Genomic DNA, 15,214 nt, shown 5'->3' on the forward strand with positions numbered 1-15,214 from the left:
AAGAACACACACATATACACATGGGCAAACATAAGATACACATGGGCATGCGTAGAAGACACGTGGACACATACAAAAGGACATGCACGCAAGCATGTACACAGGCACACTCATGGGTACACAACACACAAACGTGTATACACAGGGACACCAGAAATGCACACAGGTGCACACACGAGGACACATATGTATGCATACATGCAGGCATGTATTCACATACAGGCACACATACAAGAACATACATGGGTGCAAACACAAACATTCATGGGACTACATAGAAGGCACACGCATGCAGGCATGGACATCTGAGGATACACACACCCTACACTCTAGCTCACACAGATTAATCCTTGTTCCTTCCTGTGTCTTACCCCCAGCAGTGGGTTAGTCTTTTATTCGGTTCATTAGCTAATCAGGCTTCTTGCTTTTCCCAATGGCACATGAGTGCTACTCTCATTTTAGCTGATTTGCAAAAGCAACTGTATCTCCTCCTCACCAAGCACACAGAAACCTTCATCACAGATATGAGTCAGGAAGCATCATTTGAATTCGCCATTGTTCAGAAATACGTCTTTACAGAGCCTACACGTTCCCCTAGATCAGGGGTGTCCAAAAGAAATACAATGAGAGCCACAGACTTGAGGCATGTGTGTCATTTAAAATTTTCTAGCAGCCATATTGAAAACAAAACAGAAAGAAAACGAGTAAAATACATTTTAGTAACGTATTTTATTTAGCCTATTACAAAATGCTGTCATTTCAACATGTAATCACTATAAAGTTATAAATGAGATTTTTTACGTGATTTTTTGTGTGTACGCTGGTCTTTGAAATTTAGTGTGTATTTTACACTTAGCATATCACAATCTGGACCAACTGCATTTCAAATGTCAATAATCACACGTGGATGGTGACTTCTACATTGGACTGTGCAGCAAAGACTGTAAATCTTCTCTGGATCAGATGGACCAGTTGAGAGACAGGCAGTGATGGTGGGGAACCTTAGGGACTAACAGAGCTTCACCTCCAGCAGATCTTAATACAGAACCTAGGGCATGCCTTTTGCAAGCTTACATAATACCTTGTTTTTCCCTTTTAATTTTTCTTCTACTTAATTTTTTAAAGTTATTTTAATGTATCTTTCCTTCCCACGTTAAATGCCTTTTTATAAGCCATTTTAAGTTATTCTTTGTTTATTGTTGGTCTTATAATGAAACAAGTTTTAAAAAAATAGAAGACCGAGAAGATACTCATGCTCTTCCACAGTCCTGTAATTCTCCATGTTTGTCTCCCGGGAAGGCCATTCTGGGTCTCTTCTGCCCTCCTCCTGGCCAGGAGCTCCATGTTTTATGCACTCAAGGGCTTGCTGTACAGTCCGTTCTGCAATAAAACTAAGGATAATACCACGGATGTGCGCTTAAAAATCACTGTGCTATGCAAAATCAAGCAATGAAAACCACAGGACTTATAGGAAAAACAGGATTAGGGATACAACATTCCAAAACCTTGTTAAGTGACTCATTAACACAAAAAAGATAGAAACCTAAAGAAAACAGCCGCATTGTTTTACACATGCCAAGTGGCCAAGAAATACATAAAAACTACAACAAATATGGCACTTGACCTTGAAAAAGACCTGGAGTTTGCTTGTGGAAGTGGTGGTCTGGAGAGTTCAGCTTGTGAGTTAAGGTGAAGTGGAAAGAGACGGGCTATCTGGAGTCTGAGGGAAAGTTGTGACTCCAGAGGGTGATGTGTGTGGTTCAGGGCCCCCTCCGTGACCTGAGGGAGGGATGCTTGTTTAGATGTGTGTGTGTGTGTGTGTGTGTGTGTGTGTGTTTGGATATTTCTACACCACTCAGTTAATCTCAGTGCAGTTTTTTTGCACTCACCTAGTGTTTCTTGCAAACGAAATTGCACATAATCAGATACGAAATTCACATTATGTGCAAATCATTCCCTAATATGACAATTGTTAGAACAAATTCACCTTTTTGAAAATAAGCATTATAGCATAACTGACTGTAGTTATTTCTATGATCCCCATATATGCATGTGTTTATTTATTATCTGGTCTAGGCTGTGAATTCCTTGACGGTAAGAATCCTGTCTCATCTTTGTATCATCTGTCTCTCCCTGACACACAGAGAGTGTTCAATGGATCATTCAAATTTTGTTAATCTAAGTTATATTTGACTGCCTCGTATTACAGTTTGAATTCTTCTGGGGCAAATACCACACTGTCATGTACATCTTCAAGCCATCTTTCTGTGTGAAACTTTCTAATTTCGGAATGGAGTGCGTCGAAGCGTGTGCAGTGGGTATACTCACCACCCTCTGCCGTTCCCTTATATCTGGGAGACTTAGCCCGTCCTAAGAAAATGTCAACGGCTCATCAATGGATCCAGTGTCTTCACAGAGCAGACTAAGGGGAGCCAAAGCAGGCTAAGGGAACAATGGTCAACACTGTTCTTCCTAGTAGTTCTCTGGTCCCTCCCCCAGCATGGAAACACTTACGGGGCTGCTTTCCAGACCAGGACCAAGCCCTCAACGGCCCTGTAGAAATGCTTCTGCTCAGGATCGAGGTAATAAAACTAGTGAAAACAACACTCTTTTCCCATTGGCTAGGCTGGAATCATTCCTCATGACACATGGGCGAGTGGAAATTCGAATAGAGAAATTAGAACATCAGGTCACTGACCCACAATGGAAACACCCACAAAGCCCAGGGTCCTTCCTACACAGGTAAATTGCATAGACAAGCAGTAAAAGAGATGAAAAACCCAGCTGAATCCAGAAAAATCGCTTTATTTTGTTTGCATAATACCAAAACGTTTTTCCCTTTTTAATTTATGGTTTCGGAGTCTTACAGAGAATCTGAATATCCATGCGTGTGTCATTGCCCTCTACTGGATAAACTGGGCAATGTTGCTTCACTCCTGTCCCTATGTTATATCAAATAATAACTCATACTTGCCTAGCATTTGATCTTTTTATTTGTCAAAATGTTTTTACACGTAACATTTTAATTCATTCTGATAATAATGCTTTGAAATAATTAAGCTATTTTCACTCCCATTTTACAGATGAAAAAACTGAGGCAGAGAGGTAAATGTACTCATTGAACATAAACATTTCAGAGAAGCAAAATGCAAAGAACTGTGCTAGGCAGTTTACAAAGATGAATAAGATGGAATCTGCTCTCTGGGAGCTTATGATGCATTACAGATAAGATTCATACACAAAGAACTAAAAGGAAAATAAAATTTGTGATATATGAATAAATGAAACAAGGAGGTATTGGTTGCCCACTCTGTGCCAGGTGCTCGTATATGTTACTTTAGTTTTTCCTCTTAATGACCTTTTTGGTATGTATTAATATTATGTGTCCTGTTTTACAAAACAGGACAGAATTGAGGTTGTGTGCACATAAGTCATTTGTCTGATGCCCACAGCAAAAAATACCAAGGGAAATAAGGAGAGAGAATTTGCCACTGGTGCAAAGCGAGCAAGGCTTCATGAAGGTGGTGGCATTCGATCTGGGGCTTGAACGATGGGCAGAAGGATGCAGATGTTCAAGGGAAGTTGTGCTCACAATGCGAGCAAACTGTGGGGCTCACTCGAGGGCAACAGGTCCTGCAGACAGAGTGGAACTTGGGCTACAAAAAAAGGAGCTAGTCCTGATGCAGAATGTGTATCCAAAGGGAGTCTGCCAGGGACAAGTGGGAAAGCCAGGGTCCTGGCTTCAGCTCCGTGCTGGCAGGAGGTGGCGGTGCCCTCCTGCATGAGCGCTGAGGCTGTGGTGATGGGGCCACCGCTTCTGCTGCTTATGGATGTGGTCACAGGTCAGTGGGAGGCTGGTGTGGGAAGCACAAGCAGACCATGCAGGGTGCGCTCCTGGGAATCAGGAAGGAGTGTCACATTGCCAGGGAAAATCGGAAAATCATTCACTTTCATATTAGAAGTTTCTGAACTGTGGCACCTCCTCTTTCTTTAACAACCTGGACCAACAGCCTAAAAAGCGGCATGTTAAAAAATCAAATTGAAGACACTGGAGCCAATGAAACAGGGCTCTTTTTGTCCTTTGACCGTTATGACAAGCCTCACTGAATAAAAGACGTGGGTGATTTTTGCCTAGAGTTTTCCTTTTATGCCTGACAATTTCGCAAGCCCTCCAGAGTAAACGCTCACCATCCTCCGTGTATTCTGTTTCTGGTGGCCTCCCAGAGAGTCCCAGGGACAGAATAAATGATAGGAGCTGCAGAGAGTTATCAGAGCTTACAAGGCCATGGCCCTGCTGCCAGAGGACGAAAAGGGTGAGGCCGGGCATTTGAAAGACACAGGAGAAGCAGAAAAGCTATGACAGATTACAGAAAAGGGTCTAATCCTTTGTTTGCCAGAGGAAGCACTGGGTTAGACATTTTTTTCCTCTGCAACTTTTCTGTTGTAACTCCTCCAAGCCCCTGAGAAAGTAGAGTAAGCAAGCAAGAAAGATGAGAGAGACAGAGAGAGAGATACGTACATATGACAGACAGAGGCAGAGAGAGATAAACAAAGATAGCATATAGACAAAAATGGAGTAATCATGACACTACTGTAACTTTTCCTAAAGCAATGGCCTCTTCCACTGACTCAGTCTTTTTTTTCTCTTTTTTTTATTGAAGTATAGTTGATTTACAATGTGTTAATTTCTGCTGTACAGCAAAGTGACTCGGTTATACATATATGTGTGTGTGTGTGTGTGTGTGTCTGTGTATATGTATATATATACACATTCTTTTTTATATTCTTTTCCATTATGCTTTATCCCAGGACATTGAATATAGTTCCCTGTGCTACACAGTAGGACCTTGTTGTCCATCTATTCTATATGTAGTAGTTTGCATCTACTAATCTCAAATTCCAAGTACATCCCTCCCCCACCTCCCCTCCCCCTTGGCAACCACAAGTCTGTTCTCTATGTCCATGGGTATGTTTCTGTTTCGTAGAGAGGTTCATTTGTGTCATATTTTAGATTCCACATATAAGTGATATCATATGGTGTTTGTCTTTCTCTTTCTGACTTACTTCACTTAATACGATCATCTCTAGGTCCACCCATGTTGCTGCAAATGGCATTATTTCATTCTTTTCTATGGCTGAATAATATTCCATTGTATATATGAACCACATCTTCTTTATCCATTCCTTCATCGATGGACATTTAGGTTGTTTCCATGTCTTTGCTATTGTAAATAGTGCTGCTTTGAACATAGGGGTGCGTGTATCTTTTTTTTTTAATTTTATTTACTTAATTTTATTTTTTAAATTAATTTTTATTGGATTATAGTTGATTTACAATGTTGTGTTAGTTTCTGCTGTACAGCAAAGTGAATCAGTTATACATATACATATATCCACTATTTTTTAGATTCTGTTCCCATATAGGTCATTACAGAGTATTGAGTAGAGTTCCCTGTGCTATCGCAGCAAGATCTTTTTTCACCCACCTCCTAGAGTAATGGAAATAAAAATAAACAAGTGGGACCTAATTAAACTTAAAAGCTTTTGCACAACAAAGGAAATCATAAACAAAACGAAAAGATAACCCAAGAATGGAGGAAAAATTTGCAAACAAAGCGACTGACAAGGGATTAATCTCCAAAATATACAAATAGCCCATGCAGCACAATATCAAAAAAAAAAAAAAACCCAGTCAAAAAATAGGCAGAAGATCTAAATAGACATTTCTCCAAAGAAGACATACAGATGGCCAAGAGGCACATGAAAAGATGTTCAGCATCACTAATTATTAGAGAAATGTAAATCAAAACTACAATGAGGTATCACCTCACACTGGTCAGAATGGCCATCATCAAAAAGTCTACAAACAATAAATGCTAGAGAGGGTGTGGAGAAAAGGGAACCCTCCTATACTGTTGGTGGGAATGTAAATTGGTACGGCCCCTATGGAGAACAGTATGGAGGTTCCTTAAAAAACTAAAGGTAGAACTACCATATGATCCAGCAATCCTACTCTTGGGCATATATCTGGAGAAAACCATAATTTGAAAAGAGTCATGTACCTGAATGTTCATAGCAGCACTATTTACAATAGCCAGGACATGGAAGCAACCTAAATGTCCATCGATGAAGGAATGGATAAAGAAGATGTGATATAAATATACAATGGAATATTACTCAGCCATAAAAAAAGAACAAAATAATGCCATTTGCAGTGACATGGATGGACCTAGAGATTGCCATACTGAGTGAAGTAAGTCAGACAGAGAAAGACAAGTATCCTATGATATTGCTTATATGTAGAATCTAAAAAAAAGTGGTACAAATGAACCTATTTACAAAACAGAAATAGAGTTACAAGTGTAAAAAACAAACTTATGGTTACCAAGGGGGGAAAAGGGAGAGGGGAGGGATAAATTGGGAGACTGGGATTGACAAATACACACTACTCTATGTAAAATAGATAACTAATAAGAACTTGCATGTATTTCTTTGAATTATAGTTTTGTCTGGATATATGCCCAGGAGTGGGATTGCTGGATCATATGGTAATTCTATTTTTAGTTTTCTGAGGAACCTCCATTCTGTTTTCCATAGTGGCTGCACCAACTTACATTCTGACCAACAGTGTAGAAGGAAGGGTTCCCCCACTCACTCAGTCTTGACCATCAGTTAACACACCGGGCTAAGACAGTACATTCAGTTCTTTATTCCATGCATATTTATTGAACACACTTTCCACTTCTCCATTTATTTATTCTATTCTAAGAATCTGTTGCATACCTACTAGGTGCCAGAAACTGTCCTAGGAGTGGGGAAAACACAGGTAGATAAACAACCCCTTTTCCCTTAACCAGCCCAGAGCCTTTGTCTCTCTGCCTGCTGCACGTGTGAGATGTCTGACAAAAGGATTGCATTGCTTGGGTGTTGCCTCATCTTCAGGAGGGCTGGGACCTGGGAGCACTAGTGCAGCCACTCTACTGGAATGACCAGGGCAACTGACAACCGCAAGCCAGAGGATATTTTGCGACTCTTTGTCCTTCTTGTTAAAATCTATCCAAAGCTTTGAGTTTGGGAGAAGGAAACACGCCACTGACATCAAAAACTACAGCGTAGTCCCAGTTCTTGTCTCTCTGGCTGAGCAATAAACTTTTCTCATCTTCAGCTCACCACCACCATTCCCATCACTGCTGCCTTTATTGTTAGCCAGACCCATAGAGGGAATGCTGCTAAAATGAGTTTCGTTTCTTGTTCAGTTATTGACATGCTGAGCTTCCTCTCTCCGTCCTGCCTGAGACGTGTTTTGGAAGAGATGAGGCTTGAGCGAGTTGTCGACATTGAATTGTGAGGCAGCTGAGAGCTGCACTGTGGCCTCATATCATCAGGAAAGGCAAACTGAAGTGGATGGGGCTATGTTTATCCTTTAAAGTAGAAAAATAAACTAAGAGTAGCAGTCCTTTCCTGTTGGTGCCCTTCACCAACAGTTTTGTCTTGCTTTCATAGAAGTGGTTCTCATCCTTCACATCATGGAAGATGTCTAAGCAGGATAAAGTTCCGGGGAGGTCACAAAATGGGATATTTTCCTGTGGTTTGAGCATTTATCCAAAAAATGTGGATGGAGGAGAGTTGGGCAATGATATAGAGCTAAAGCCAGCACTTCCAGAATTTGGGTGGGGGGTTCTTTTTAAAATCTACTGAAATTTACCAGAATTTCTTCTATCACCAAGCTCTATACACAGACTGACTTCAAAATTGTCTATTCAATTAGTGCTTCCCAGATTTTGGATTTCAAGCATTTTTTAAAAGAAAAAAAAAAAGTCAAAACAATACATGAGGAACTGACACAGAGTACCAATTCTGAGTTTACTTTTCTAGGAAAAAAAAAAGAGTTCACAAAATAGAGACAGCTACTATCCACTGGCACCTGGTCATTTCCTGATGGACATTTAATATCTAAAAAGGAGGAAGGAAACAACTTCATAGAAATGGATAGTCCCTTCAATTTAGTCAATTTACGTTTAGAAAAACTCGCAACTTTGGCTTTGTGTTTTTCATTTTGCGGAGGAACCAGAGATGGATCACAATAGGCCAGCTCTAGACCAGCCTGCAGTAACCCCTGGCCTGACTTACGAGTTCCAGTAATCTGGAAGGAGGCTGTCCAGTGCTGGGAACAAGTCCACACAGGCCTTCCTAGATAGAACTGTGGCTGTAGGACCCGTAGAATCTTTGATAAGTTACTCTGAACCTCAGATTCCTCATCTGTAAAATGGGATGCTGCGATTTGCCTTGGGAACAATTCTTCCTGTTCAATCAGTCCGTGGGCTGAAGCACTAAGCAGAGGGCCTCGTCATAGGCCCACAATGAGATTAATTCCCTTATTTTCCTCCTTTTTTTTTTTTTTTTTTTAACAAAAAGACCTGAACCTCTTTCTATCCCCTAGGACACATGAAAGAACAACTTGTACTTAGGAGGTACCCAATAAAAGTTTGCTGAATTGAATTTGTATGTCTCACAATGTAGCATTTCTTACAAATTGCCTTATTAGTAATTACCCCCTGTCTTATCTTCCTTTCAAATTCTGTGCACCTTTTGGATTAAGGATGGTTCCGTCCATTTTACTACTATCACCCTCCTGCCATAGAGTCCGGGACAGTGCAGGTTACATCCTAAAGGCTCTGTAAGTACTTGAGAATCAGTCACTGATTAAAACAGATGGGCTGCTCTTTTCTCTGGGTGCACTGAAAATCCCCAAGTCGTGTGTGTGTGTGTGTGTGTGCGCGCCTGCGTGTGTGTGCATGTGTGTGTGCGCACACGCGCACATGTACTCATTCTCATGGGTCTTTTATTTCTAGAGATCTCAGTCCACCTTGGAACTCCAGCGATAATTCTGAGTTTACAGACATTCAGCAAGGATGATCAGATTGCACTTTTTGGAAAAATCTATTTCAAGTTTGATAGCTTATGTGCCAAGGGCAAGGGTTCTTTCTTTTGCTACTAATGACTCAACAGCGGTGGCAGGCAGCAGCACTGCTTATGGGTTTGGTTTCTTCATTCTTCACCGGTGAAGCACTATTACCTTGTATAGGCGACTACATTTTACTTACTTAGTGGTGATCTGATTACCGTGATCTTAAGCACTTTAACCTTGTGCTATCCAGGCCCACAGAGAGTTGGATGAAATGAGAAGAGCCTGTGGAGATACATATCTAATCTTATATTGCAGTTGTATTGGTAATTGCAACTTAACCAGCCTTCCTGTTAGTTCTGGAGGGAAGTGAAATTACATGCAATAATACGATGTTTGGAGAAATGGATATGATGTCCTTGATGAAATAGCTTGTGCTAAGTACATATATGGAAGTCTAATAAAGAAGTTTTTTATTAAGGATAATTTGTTCAATAGTCAGTCACTGGGAAGGACCACACAGGAGGAGTGTGCTTTGTCCCTACTTCCTTCTGAATTAAAATGGTGTCTTTCCTTTAGTGTGTCTTTGGTAGAACCAATCAGGTCGATACTAGGAACTTCTCAAGGAGTGATTCCACGGTACTGGCAATCTGAACTTGGTTACTAAGATCAGTATTTTCTTTTTTATCATCTTAAATACCATAGTTTGATCAAGAGATTTTGAACAAACAACTCCAGTGATTTATAGCGCTGGTGTTGCATGATGTGAGTCCCATCAGGTTTTGGAAAGTGTCCTCTGTGACCCACAGAAGAGTAATCAAGCTTTCTGTCATCCAGTTTGTTGCTCTGTGATATTTACTGTGTGTCTGTTGTGGCTGGTTCAGCGTTATTCAACTCAAAGTCTTAGTCCTAGTGCCACTTCTTACTCAGCAGATGAGACGATCAAAATGCGAGTATGAAGGTGAAAAAAATATATAAATGGAAGCACCAGAATAAATCTGATGAATTCCTACTAACCTCTCACTCAGCTCACAATATTGGGACCAAAGGACCTTTTAGAGGAAAGAGGACAGTTTTCCTTCATAAACATGCCGTGAACCAGTCTAATTTGCTACTAAAACAATTTGTTATGCAGTTTTCATCTTTGAATTTATCTAAACCCTTCCTGCACCTATTTTTACCTTCAGCTCATATAAATAACTGGAATAATGAATTCCACATGTTACTTTATTTGCAGTTAAAGAACTTCCTTTCAAACTTCAAGAATGTTCTTCTAAATTTGCTCTCATGGGGTTGGGGAAAAAAGATATCTCTAATCATTATCTCCTCTTAATTTCTGTCACTGTCAGATTGGACCTTCATCATCTTCAAAGTCTGCTTGCCATTGAAAACAACAATAACAACAATATTTTGTAGAAACTTTTCCTTAAAAGACAGTGTTATCTAAATGTTCAACTCAGCCATCACTTATGGAGTTGAAGCTGGTGGCCAGGGAAGACGATGCAAAGTAGCATAAAATAGAGCTCCAGTTTTCCAGGCGTTCTCAGTTGAGTTAGAGAGACAGAGTATGAACTGGTATTATAACACAAATACAGTTGAGTTTTGTAAGAGGTTATGGATGGCAACACAGGTGTGGAAGAAATGCTCTTGAGAGACGGGAATCTGTAAGAGCGGTAAAATTGAGGAGACACTTGAGTTTTAAAGGGAGGGGAAACCTTGTCTAAAAGATAACTGGTGAAAATCAATAAATACAGGGATTAAGAACATGGGGTTTGCAGTCAAAGAGAGCTGAATTTGACTCATACTTCTGCTGCTTCATAGATGTGTAACCTTGGGCAAATTGCTTTATGTTTTAAAAGCGAGGTTTCCTCTGAAATAAAATGAAGCTAATGCTGCTGTTCTCTTCCTTCTAGTGTTACTGTGAGGTTCACCTCATTCACTGTGTTTAAAGCCTTTAGCATCATGCCTCATGCACTGTGAGCGTTTATGTGATGACCACCATCACCATCATTACCAAGGATATAATCATCCAGGTGGAGACCCAAGTTCTGGCTTCATTCTAAGTCTTCAGAAAAGCATCTGGTTATTCTTTCCTCTTTCATGCTCTGCACCATAACTTCTTGCCAGACCCCATTTCTAAACTCATGAAGTTTCCCTTGAGACTTTCCCATCCTCAACTACAGGTCAGTCTGAGTGAGACTTCAAACATTTTTGCAGTAGATATTCTGCCTTGTCTTTCCCGCTTATGCGTCCATCTTAGTCCATGTCTGTTTCATCAGAGTTGTTGACATTGATGTAGGAGGCGGTTGGAGAAGGACAACAGTAATAAGTCATGGGTATAGATACGGAAAGGCTGGCTAGATGCTGATCATCATAGCCTTACACTTCACCCTTTCTGTATTAGGAACCATTTATTGACTGAAGAATTAAAGATTTATGTCCAATCCTTTTGTATATTACGTGCTTTACAACTGTCTTGGTGGTTTCTTAGACTGAAAGGTATTAATTGTTCTAGGAGAACGAAATAAAAATGTACAAAATAACTAGCTGCAGATACAAAATCAAAGGCACTGACTGGTAAGGCCTTGGGAGGATAAGTTAAGAGGTAAAGTAAAAGAGACTTGAATTCAGCCAAGAAACTGGAATTCAAGTGTGGCTCCACCTCTAATTAGCTGTGAAAACAGATCAAGTTCACTTTGCATTTTAGGACATTGGAGTGTCATGTCTATACTTCAGGAGTTAGAGTAGATGGTGTCTAAGATTGTTTCCATTTTTATCATTCTATGTGCATATAAGTTCATAATTCCTCCCTAAACACTCTAAACATTGAATATTATGGAATTGTAGTTGAGGACAAATTCCTAGCATGCATCTTGGAATTGATATCTATGATTTATATACAGTGTTACAATACATTATAATAAATATTAATAAATTTATTATTTATTTATAAATTTAATATTTATTATTATAAATATTAATATATATTTTTGTATTGTATCTATGTATCACTTGATAGTTTTTACATTTTTACATATGTTATTTCATAATCGAAACAACACTTTGAGACGTGTTATGCAGGAATTGTTTCCTATTTTTCAAACAAAGACACTAAAGTGAAGAAAGTTAGATGATTCATCCCAAGCCACACTGCTAACAACACACCACAGAGATGGAACTGAATTCAGTACCCTTTCCCCCAATCCACACAATGGCTCAGATTTAAATAGAGAAGATAACTTTTTTATGGGTGTTAAGTAAGCTTAACAACTGTAAAACCAAAACTTTACCCCAAGCATCACCTCAATGAACCATAGTATCTAATGATGTTAAACAGAAGCTATGGCAATCCACAGCTCTCAGGGAGATGGGAATCACTGTTCAGGCTGCTGCTTTGTAAGAACAAAATGAAAAGATCTAATACTTGTATATAACTTTATACTTTCCAAGTACACTCAAGTGTATTACTGTAGAGAGATTTTAAAAGACAAATTAAGCAAAATATTATGGGTGGGAAACTGAAGCTTAGGAAGATGCCATCAGATACAGAAAGCAATAGGGTCAGAGCAGATCACTTTTCTGACCCCTAAACCCCAGCCTCCCTCCGCTATTTGGGGTGACCCACTGTCCCAGTTTGCCTGAACCTGACGGATTTCCCAGGACATGAAAATTTGTGTTAAAACTGTAAAACTTGCAGGCAAACTAGGATAAGTTGGTCACTCTACCACCGCATTGCCTAAGTTCTGACACATACTGTCGAAATTCCGATTTTACCAACAGGCAATCAATGGTTAAGTTAACAGGTCTCTGGGATGGTTAAGTGACCCATCTTGTTACCAAGCTGAAACAGGAATAATAATGATAATTGTGTAACCAAGATCTTGATTATGATACTAATCAAAACATTTGCCATAACAATGTCAGTTATCATTAAACAGCATTTCCTTACTTACAGTATGGAACCAAGCCAACAATATAATAAGCCACCCACGATGGAGTGAGGGGATGTTGTTGCCTTTGTTCTGGAAAAGGACCACATAAAATAAACTCTATAGAATTATTTATAAACTGATGCAACAATTTGGTTATTTTTTTTAATGGTTAGATCCTTTAAGTGCACTTCTGTTAATCCCCAGACAGAAAAGTGTCTTTCATCCAGAACAGGAATTGATTATAAAATGTCATCATTTGAAGAAATGGTACTCTTTCCAGTCATAAATAGAAAACAACTGCCTACCATTCTTACTATTGTTACTTCTTTTATGGTACTCTAAAGAGTGACCAAATTCTTTAAAACTACATTCAGATTGAGAATGTATTTTTGTTATAGTAGTCTCCCAACTCCTATGTCATTGGTGAATTTATTCCAGTACTGAGCCCTTTTTATCTCTGTCAACTTAGATTAAGTCGAATTAGTTCTCATTTCAATATTGACAAAGATTTTGTTTGACAGCGAGAGTGACCTCTGGTTTCCTCCCAAGGACATCTTATCTATAGAATGAATCATAAACTCTCTGTGAGAGGAAGGCTGAGACATTGATGGTGTTTCTATTTAGACTGAGTCAGGGAACACAAGGAAAAGAGCTTAAAATCATGGCACAGGACAAACACGTTAGACAGAAGGAAGGACCACCTGGTTGAATGTTTGGGGAATTCTGGAATTTAATTCTGGAATTTATTTCTAATTTAATGCAAGGAATCTCCTTAAGTGGAAACTTTGAAGGAAATGTATAAAACTAGGTTGATTTTGAGAGTAGTTCTTTTGGGGTGTCTTTTTTTTTTTTTTTTTTTTTTGGCCACGCCATGCGACAACATGTGGGATCTTCCCAGATCAGGGATCGAACCTGTGCCTCCTGCAGTGGAAACGAGGAGCCCTAACCACTGGACCACCAAGGAATTCCCAATTTGAGAGTAGTTCTGTCCCCTGTTGTAATGAATAGTAAAGTTTGTTTGGAAGGCGAGCAGCGAAGTGGAGATAAAATACGGGAAGAGGAGAGAGTGGCCACATTTGTAAAGTTATGATGTCATGAGTCAATTTCTGTTTGGAATTGAGACTCCTAAAGCTGAAAGGCATCTCCAATCCAGCTTCTTTCAGTCAGGCTGCTGAATTTCTTAGCTTTTGTATCTTTTATATGAAATCATTTTTCTTCTGAGTCCTTCAAACAATACAATACGTAAGTGAAAAGAACGATAGGTATTACCTAGCTGAATGTCTTTATTTTACAAATGAGGATTCTTAGGCTCAGAGATATTAAATGATTTGCCCAAAACTATGCAACTGGGAGTTTACAGAGTAGCCCAGAATACAGGCTTGTTGCCTCCTTTTTCCTTACCTTTTCTCTGGTCTCATTGGCGACGTTTAAGAGGTATTTTCCCCTATTTGGTAGTGAAAGTTCATACAAAGGATCATGACAGGTTGGTGAACTAAAGAGATGCTATATCATCTGTGGCCTCACTTCTCCTGTTCTACATTGGAGTCCCGGGCAGTGTTCAACTCGACGGCCCCGCATCTCTAAGTCCGCCAAGTTCTTGATGCCTCCACCGACGTTCACGTCATTTCATCTGAGCTCATGAGGGGACCACTTTGTTCTGCAGGGTGGTTCAGGAATAAAATGTGTACTCCAAAATAAGAAGCAAATTGTATGGATACAAATACAAAATGTGACTATAACATAATAAAATTGATTTCTAAAAGAGATATTCCAGAAGGTAGAGGTTTAAATAAATAGCATCCTCTGTATCCAGTCTCATGAAATTTGGCACATTTTTTTTTCTTGAGTTCCATTTTGGAAGGAGTCTTCAGTTTCAGTTTTTTAGGCACACGGGGCTGTTTAAGAATTACAGTGGCGCCTAAATTGTAACAAAGAAAATTGTTAGCCAGAGGATTACCCACTTTTTTGCAGATTTCTGCCTTGTGCATCTCTATCCTGTCATATGATATGAGCAATATATTTTTGTCTAATTTAATCAAATTGAATGTACTAGACCATAAGAGTTGACTCCAGACAGCTCCTCATAGAGAGTACAGTGGAAGATATTTGAAGGAATGTCCGTAGGCTCTGAGAACATTTGCAGAGAGGAATGACAAATCTGTTTGGAATAATAGGGGTGCATTATTGGAATGCATGTATCAACTTCAGAGGGGTGCCTTTGGAGGGTGGCATTTTCTGATGTGAAGGTTCTGATGTATTTGCTGAAACCTCCAACTGTAGTTGCTATGCAGGATAATTTACCATTTGTTTGCATTTAAATGTGACAGGTTTTTAAAGAGTTAGAAAACATGTTAACTTATCAATCTCCCCAGGCTCA

This window comes from Eschrichtius robustus, chromosome 12 (genome assembly GCF_028021215.1).
Source record: "Eschrichtius robustus isolate mEscRob2 chromosome 12, mEscRob2.pri, whole genome shotgun sequence".
NCBI lineage: Eukaryota > Metazoa > Chordata > Mammalia > Artiodactyla > Eschrichtiidae > Eschrichtius > Eschrichtius robustus.